The sequence below is a fragment of the Sminthopsis crassicaudata genome, chromosome 3, assembly GCF_048593235.1.
Source record: "Sminthopsis crassicaudata isolate SCR6 chromosome 3, ASM4859323v1, whole genome shotgun sequence".
NCBI lineage: Eukaryota > Metazoa > Chordata > Mammalia > Dasyuromorphia > Dasyuridae > Sminthopsis > Sminthopsis crassicaudata.
The window spans coordinates 46,196,201-46,205,870 of NC_133619.1; positions in this window are offsets into that span (position 1 = coordinate 46,196,201).

Genomic DNA, 9,670 nt, shown 5'->3' on the forward strand with positions numbered 1-9,670 from the left:
ATACTCAAGTGGCTTACCATTACCTGTGCAATGTGTCCCCATTTTACAGATGGGACACTAAGACAACTAGGGGATTAAATGACTTCCTTAGCATCATGCAGCTAGTAAGTGTATGAGGATTTGAACTCTGTTCTTACTAATACTCTGACTAGTTAGCTGCAAAAGGTTCTATAACTGTTACCTCCTCTGAGGACCTTTCTACTCTGAAAGTTTCTATATCTGTGTGGGAGAAGTTCAAAGTAGACTATTTGAAATTATTTTTCACATAGCTTAGATTCATTTCTATGAAGCAATTATATTTAGTCACATACTTTATGTGAAGCGCTGTGCTATTTCTGGGGATATACAGATGAACAAATAAAGTCCTGGCCTGCCCAAAAAAGAATCACTATACTTTGTTAAAAAAAAAACAGTAGAGATGGCCAGGAGAATTCCCCAATTAGAATTTTGGTTTCTTGAGGTTTTCTTTTTGCATGGCTTTGTGTCCTCAAAGTTGAACCATGGCTGTCATATAATGAAAACTTAATAAATCTTGTTCAACCGATTGTTACAATATTGTCACATTCTTTTATAATAGCGTTTACCATCACAAAATTCAGGTATATAAATTGGGACCACTAAAATATAAAACTGCGTATTAGACCAATAAACCTATCCTCTGAATAAGCATGAGAAAGAAGCTTGTGAGACTTAGCTGACTCTGACAAAGGTCCAGCTGTAACTTTTATGGAATTTTTGAGCCTAGGAACAGTCATGCAAATGGTGAGAAGTTGATATTTATTGAGGTTGTGATTGGTAATTTGGTCAATCTTCATCTTTTAGAAGCTTACAGACTAACTAGGAAAAGAAAAACTCAGGTAAAATATTTGGCAAATAATGAAGGACATTGTTAAATTCAGTTCTAACAAGTAGTTTAAGTCCTAAAATCGACTGAAGGAAAGGGACAGCTAGTGAGATCAGTGAGAACCTATGTGTCCTGATAGGCTTTTTGGAGCTGGTTAGACTTGAGTTGGCTGGATTCAATAGCTCACAAAAGAAAAAGGCACATTAGATGAGAGGAATATGACTTCAATATTCCTGTCATGGCATTAACATTCAGCTAGCCAAACACATTCTAACCAAAGGTCTTGTCTCTGACTGTTTTTTTCACCTTCATTCTCCCATACTATCAGATGACAATTCTTGCCATTTTGACTTTTTCAGTGTATTTTTATTTCTCAGCTTTTGCAACATATCTTTCCTAAGTCATCCCTTTCCTTCTACTCTCCAACTCAACCCTAATATGGTCTTCTAATTATTGCCAGATTAACATTTCTTCTATATTAATATCTATCTATCTACCTATCTATCTACCTCATGACATATTTATTCAAAATGCCTTAATGTCACTGGAGTCAAGTTTGAACTCCTAGTCCTGCTTTAAAAGTCCTTTACAATCAGGAATTATTCCACCTTTCAAGTCTTATTATATACAACTCTCTTACATATATTGATTCTGTCCTGCCCTTCCTCGCCTCCCAGCCAGCACCAAGTCAAAATTGGCCATTTACTGACTCTTATTCATCTTCTTCTCTTATAAAAATTTTAGTTTTGCTTTGAAGCCTAGTTTAGATCTTAACTTCTAAAAACCTTTCCTGACCTCTTCAGTCAGTACTTTGAATCTTTCAGTCTTGTAATTTGAATAGTAATTATTTTCCCTCTCATGTATTCTGATGGAAGTGGAAATCTTCAACATAAAGAAGATCCAACTCACTTCCAGTTGATCAATGATGGACAGAGGTAGATACACCCAGAGAAGAAACACTGGGAGGGGAATGTAAATTGTTAGCACTAATATCTGTCTGCCCAGGTTGCATGTACCTTCGGATTCTAATGTTTATTGTGCAACAAGAAAATGATATTCACACACATGTATTGTACTTAGACTATATTGTAACACATGTAAAATGTATGGTATTGCCTGTCGTCGGGGGGAGGGAATAAGGGAGGGGGGGTAATTTGGAAAAATGAATACAAGGGATAATATTATAAAATATATATATATATATATATATATATATATAATAAAAAAAATTTAAAAAAAAAATTATTTTCCCTCTCTTCTAAGTACATGTGACGTATCACTTATTAGTAGTATTATTTTTGCCAGTGGGGTATTCCCTAATAGTTGTGAGTTTCATCAGATTAGGAACTAGGCATATTTGATAATAGATGCTCCTATTTTTGGATAACATTATGCTAATTGCATCAAGCAACAAGACACTATAAAGACTTCTGGAAGAGACTCATAATCATTCAGAGGACTTTAGCGCATCCATTCATCCAGGAAAAGCAAGCTGAATAAAGACTAAACTATTGCTCATATTTCAGTTGTAACTGTTAAAAAGAAGATTTAGACTTGGCTGTATTGCTTTTGAGGAGCAGCAAAGTTCTTTTACTGGAAGAAGGAAGGAAATGAACATTTATTAAGTATCTCTTAAGTGCTTGGCACTGTGTTAGATGCTTTACAAATAGCACTTCACAATAATCTTGGGAAATAAGTAGGTATTATTATTATCCTCACTTTCTGGTGAGGAAATGATCTGGCCAGGTCATTTTCTTACACAGTGTTTCTAAGGCTGGATTTAAACTCAGAACTTCTCAATTCCAGGGCTAATATTTTATCTGCTGTGCTGCACATTTGCTATACTGGCTGATCCAAGTTTTCATGAAGACAAAGACCAATTTTTTTTTATTTAGGAGAGAAAAATCAAAACAAAATGGAAAATCATGGGAGAGAAAAAAAGCAAAACAAAAAAAAAAGAAGTGAACATAATATGTGTTGAATTACATTAAATCTTCATAGTTCTTTTTCTGTATGCAGAAGGTGTTTTCTATCCAAGGTTTATTGGGATTGCCTTGGAGATCCATTTTTATAACATTTATAAGAAATAGGACACCATGGTTCCCCCACCAAAAAAAAGAGGTAGAAGATATTACACAAAGAACAATGGAAAGCTACATGGTCGAAAAATATAAGTGAGAAAAAGAAATAATTTTATGGACATGTACAGAAATGTATTGACTTTTATGGTCAGGTAGAGAAGAGGGGCTGATCACATAGCAAAATAAAGATGATTGATTGATAACCAGAATGATCCACTAGTACCCTTGAGATGTTAAAAGCCTCTGAAGATGTTAAGAACCTCTGAAGATACCCTGCAGCACATTGGGGGGATGCTGTGTAATACAAGTATCATAGAGGTTGGGTGATGTTTGTATTCTACATTACTGAAATAGACTCTCAACTCAATAGATCAGATGTTGACTTGAGTATCTCTTCCAATGCTCAGCACAGTGCTCTATACCCAGCAGGTACTTGCTATATGTTTCTTAAAGATGAAGTTGCTGGGAAAAAACAGTATTAAAGGAACACACTCCAAAAGAAGAATTGGTTCAGACTGAGATGAAGGGCTAATGCTGAAGGATAGTGAGAAAGGAGTTTAGATAGATAGGATGGGGCAATGAAAGCCAGGAAGTATACAGTAGAGTTAATAGGATGACCAACATGGGCTTTGTAGTCGGGAGATTTTCTTGGCAGAAAATGCAGAATAGACTGAGGAGGAGAATGTGGAGCTGTCAGCTAAGAGGGAAAGGCAAAAACTGCATTTGCTTATGAACATGAAAGAGAAGATGAAAATGAAAATGCTGGTTCAGAAGTAAATGATAAAGATGCAGTCCCTCTGAGCATTCCCCTTGTACTTGGCCTTCCTGCTCTTTTGGATTAAATCACCGGTTTGTCAATCATAGATGCAGTGTTTATATTGGCAGCTTTTAGAGTTCTGTCCTTTCAAGATTAATGGGCAGTGAATTTGTGAGTTGCTCCAAGTGAGTTGAAAGGAACTTGATTGCTGGTTTAAATCTCTACCAAACAGATTGTTTTAACTCTAATTCTTCAATTATTATTTTTTTTACTCTCTTATCTCTTCTTGCAGATTGCTTTTTCATTTGTACCCAAGAAATATTTTCTCTCCTTATCTCCCATTTCAGGGCCTTCTTGTTAATGCTCTTTTACTATTCCTTGGAAAGTTAACCATCAGAGCAATCTTACCAAGACTGACCACACGTTCCCATTCTCTTTCCAAATTTTTGCGTTTCTTCTTCACACATCTTTCCCCCAGCCTCTTCTGTAACTTAAAGTTCAAGAGAAGTTTTTAGAGTCATGACAACTGGAGAAATAATGGATTTATGGGGAGAGGAAGTTATAGTGGATATGTCATTGGTAAAAGCATGCACATGAAAAGGGCACGTCAAAATTTCCTCTGAGGAGATAAGTTTAATTTCCAAATGGACAAAGATCTAAAACTGGGAAGATCTTCAAAAGACTTTTTAGTTCTACTCCTTCATTTCAGAGATAGGAAATGGAATCTTACAGTTTTATGTGACTTACAGAATTATAATTGCACAAGTGAAGTTTTCTCTTTCTCTGTCTTGATGTGAAAAATAATCTCTAGGAAGGTTTTACTGAACATCCACTTAAATTTTTCAGCCTGCACTGATGTCTTGAATTTTGTGACTTCTTCCTACTGCTAGGATCTAATTCAAACTTTTCTTTTGATCATTTAATGCCCTCCTTTCCTTACTTGTCTCCAATCTAACTTTCCATACTTTTTTTTTCTTTCACTCTGGTTCATGACCTGTCAGGTCCAGCCAAATTGGCTTTTTCCGTGGGCTGCTGCCCATCTCCTGCTTCCGTGACTTTGCAAAGATTGTTCTTCTTTCTCACCCTCTGCTTGGAACATCTATCTTCTCTCTTGCTTTTAGAACTCCTAAAGTTCCATTGAAATGCCACTTGCATTATGATTCCTCCTGCCACTCTTATCTGCATCTCTGGTGCTTTCCTCCCATGAATTTATAATAATAATAATAGCAGCTAATATTTATGCAGAGCTTAAATGTGCCAGTTACTGTGCCAAGGACTTTAAATATTATTTCATTTGAGCTCCACTGGGAGGTAGATGCCATTATTATCCATATTTTGTTGAAGTATATAAAATAAAGTAACTTTCTCAAAATCATATAGTTAGGATTTCTGAGGATGAATTTAAACTCATTTTCCTTACTCTAGGCCCAGTACTCTATTCACTGTGCATCCAATTGCCTCATATATTTATGTCTTTTATGCATTTAACCTTCCTGATTGCATAGAACTCTTTGAAGGAAAGTACCATTTCATTTAGTCTTTGTATTGCCAGTGCCTAGAAGAGTGCCTGCCATGGAGAAGGTAATTCTTAAATCCTTGCTGGTTCAATTGATTGGTTTGGCTTCTGTTCCAGGGTTTTCTTAAGAGTTTTGTGCAGTTTATGAGGTAAAGATTTAAAAAAAAAAACAAAAAAAAACTTTTAAAGGTTTTGATAATACTATCCAATATCCAACTTCTGAAACACTTAATGTGATATATTTCTTGGTAAAAGACAATTTTAACAAGTTTTCTGTCTTCTAAAGATCAATAGAGATATTTTAATAAAGCTCAGGGAGAGTATCTTCTTTCTATAAAATGAATTATGCTCAGGAGATTTTGAGACTGTGAAACAGTTTAAAGTTAAAATGTCTCTAAAATTCAGGAACTTGGAATTCTCTCATTCTCTCTTTTATATGTATATATGGACACACACATATGTATACATTATATATGTATGTATGTACATATGTATATATATATATACATATATACATATGTACATACATACATACATTATCTGTCATAGCAAAAAAATTAGAGAAGATATACATGGGCAGTACAGAGTGGAGAAACTTTTCCATTGGGAGAGAGATAATACAAATCAACCAAGTCAAATTATCCTGGATTTCACTCAAGGGGAAACTCCATGAAATCTCTTGTGTAGCAAGCTGGAATTGGGACATGGCGAGACTCCCTTACCCTCTTATGTCTTCCCAAAGTCTTTTCACTAAGCAATTTGAAATGGGATTGACTACTTTCATCTTCTTTCTTGAAGCTTGAAGCCGACTAAATGCTCAAGAAAAAGTTCATGCCCAAAGAGGGCAACTCTGAGAGTTGAAGGTCTGATGCTTGCCAACTCTGTTTAGCTCTTCCTATAGGGCAGGGTCTTCAACTCACCAATAATTAGGAAGTATAATACAAGTTTTACTATAATCCAAAGATGACTGAAGTTGACTGAAAAAGCAAAGTGAAATGAAATCACTTACTACAAACTTTGCAGAATTACACTTCTCCCAAACCGTGGGAGTGAACTATTTTTCTTCCTCATCTTGTATTTATTTGATATTTCCAACAGGAGACTCAGCTGTATTCTGAGGTTGGATCTATTTCTCTCTCTTTTTTTCCCCCCATTTATTTCACTTACCATCCCTGGGCTTTTTATTCCCCTTTTTTTCTTGAGACACACACACATCTTCATAAGGATGTGTGTGAATATATATCTATCTATATCTATATCTATATCTATATCTATATCTATATCTGTGTATATACATTTATATATATATATATATATATATATATATATATATATAAACATAAACATAAATGTATCTGGAAGGATCACATTGAAATCCAACAATTTTCAAAAATAATGATGCTCCTAAATGACCCAGAATAGTTGTAGTTTGAATCATCTAATAATGATAATAGGATAGATAGCTTCCTTTCACCCTCCCTCCTTTACCTCCCTCTCTCCTCCCTTCTCTCTCTTCTTCCATTCTTTCCTTCCTTCCTATCTGAGTCCCTTCCCTCCCTCCCTTCATTCCTTGCTTTTTTCCCCTTTGCTTGTTCTTCTTATCCTTGTCCTTGCTTTTGTTCTTATTCTTCTAACAGAGGTAGGGGACTTTATTTGGATGTGGAGAGAAGGGTGCATATGGATTTTTGGGAGAGGATAATATTTTATCTTTTGAACAGGAAATCCTTTCCAGTCCAACCTAAATCAAGAAAGACTCATTTAGTGTTCCCTTGGCTGGAGAATCTTTACAAGAGCCATTGCCTAAGGGAACATAGGATCTTGTATTTTCAGCTGGAGTAAGTTGATTATTTGCCATCAATCAAGTGCAGGAAAAGGACAGCTAACCAAATTAGAGGGCTAATAACTTTCTCAGTGTAAAAAAATAAACAAAAACATTTTATTGACTCCAATGAGACCCAATATAACTAAGGGTCTGAAGTGGGGAAAAGGAAAGTGATATTCTATTTTGGTCAGTAGATAGAAGTCATAGCTAAAACCTCTGCTTCTCCTTATAGGATATGATGGAAACTTTCCGAACATCAAATTTCCATTGAGGGTTGGAATTGATGGAGAGAGCCAGTCTGCTTCCCTTGACCTGATAGGGGCAAACACTTGTTCTTGGTACTAGAGGAAAAGAGAGGTGAGTGGGACGTTTAGATGGAAATGGGAAGAGGCTGAACTGAGCTTCTGGATGATATATAAGAGTGAAAAAGTCTATTAAAATATATGATCTTCCTACTTATAGAAAATATCTTTCCCCACCTTCTCTAGTCATTCTAGTGATCTTTTCCTACCCTTTCTAGTGAGTACCAATAGGTGGGATCTATTACATTTGAAGAAGAAAATGAGAAGGGATGATGTCTAGAGAACAGACCTCTAATGTATACTGAGCATTCAACAGTCCCTTCTGCAGAATTTTCTTCTCATAATAGTAGAACTGAGTTTGTTAGACTTCATGGCTGGATGATTCTTCTGAAGGCCCCAGAGACATCAAACCTCTTCTAGCTCTATGAGCTTAAATTCCAGCTATTGGCCCGGCCAGGCAATGAAATGAGCAATAGTTATATCATTTAACAGAGGAATCACGAATTGCCAGAGTAGTAGGGGGCATAGATGCTGCTAAGGGGGAGGGGGCTTCCTGGAATGCCCCTAAACCCTTTTGTTTGATGTCCTCTTTAAATTTCTCTAGGACCACACAGCCAGTCTCCAGGAAGGGCTGAAGAAAATTCTGAAAACTATAACCCATGGTCCCATCCCTTGAGGAAGACTCTGTATTTAAGTACAGAAATAGATATCCATCAGAATTATAGATGAAATATGCCTGCTTCCTACCTGTTCACCAGCTTGGCCCTAATTACCTGTAGTGATGCTCATGCTCCACCTCTTCATACAAGAGTCATAGTATTTTCCCTTGATCTCCTGTTGGGAATAAGGCAGGCAAGACTGGTAGGAGTCCTCAGGAGGCTTCCATCCCCACTCTGGGAGAATGGAAAAGAGGAACATATTTTGGGGGGCTATTGGAAAATGGAGCTATGCTCCATTGGGAACCCACATCTGGGGTTTGATGGGGTTGCCCTGAGGTCTCAAGAAACTCTGTTCTATCCCAGGGAAGTATTGCACAGTTGATTATCTTGGGGTGCTATGTGTGGAATACTTATTGGCAACTTGGCAAGGGGGTACCCTAGGGACTAGTATAAAGCATCAGTTACTGTAATGGTAGGAGAGCAGGAGCTCTAAGCGTGAGACAGACTTGCGTCAGGAGGAGGTCTTTGTGGCTAAATTTTGAGAATGGGATTCCTGTATAAATGACTCATCATTCTTGGTAAACTAAGCTTTGGTAAGTCAGGTCTCCTGGAATTGGCTCTTCTTTCTCTGAGGGGAGGTTAGGGAACCAGAGACCTGAGTTTTCTCTGCATAACCATCAAACTTGACTCAAGCTCCCATTTCCTGGTGATTTGCTGCAGGCGGAGTATAACTTGCAGGTTAATTTATGTATCATTTGCCCTCTGCTCTACTGGACTGCAATCTCAGGCTTACCAATAGAGGAGAGGTCTGTAGAGAGGGGGTATCAGTGTTGTTGTCACTTGGGGTCCAGATCATCTCCCCCAGTTTGGAAAGTAAGGACAGTGGGGTTCAAATCAGAGCAAGGTATTCTTAGTCCCTAGTCCCAAGCTCACCAACCTGTTTTTTGGCAGAAGCAGGCAGTTGTGTACTTGGGGAACCTTTCCGCCCCCCCCCCCCCCAATTGGTGCATTTCCTTTAGCTTTCCTACTCCCTTTATTTCCAGAAGGTTATTTGTCAAAGGCTCTTTCTCACTGACTCTGGCATTTTATACCCCAGGCATAATGCCCCAGGAAAGGTCACTTACAGCTGAGATTTGATTCATAGTTAGGGGTTCTCCAAAGGGGTCTTAAAGGTACTCAGAATACTGTATATACAGTGCAGCTTTTTATTTTTGCCATGCCACAGAAATACTTAAAAAAGAAAAAAGATTCAGAGTTGTCATTAAGAGAGACTTAAAAGAGGAATAGTAATCTGTAATTAGTATACTTTCTTTGGAGGATGATGCTTTTGACATTAAAATGTGAAGTACATAATGGGACTGTTGAGAAGACAATCTGAACAATGCAATCACAGTTCATGCCATCTAGTCAAGGACTGGGGCGATATTTCGGTTGGTTTCTTCTCCATTGAGAAGTATCGTAGTAGTTTCAGGGATGATTGTCATAGTGCATCCAATAGCATGTAAGGTGTCTGCATTCTCAACCTACTGAAGCAGTAAATGCCCATCTCATTATTTGGGATGGATCAGCATATTCAGGGAATTAAGTGTAAACCAAAGAGACAGGCAGGGATGCAAGACCCAGACTCAGGCTTACTTAGACATGCCTGTGTACAATGCCATATATGGGTAGTCATCATAACTTTTGGGA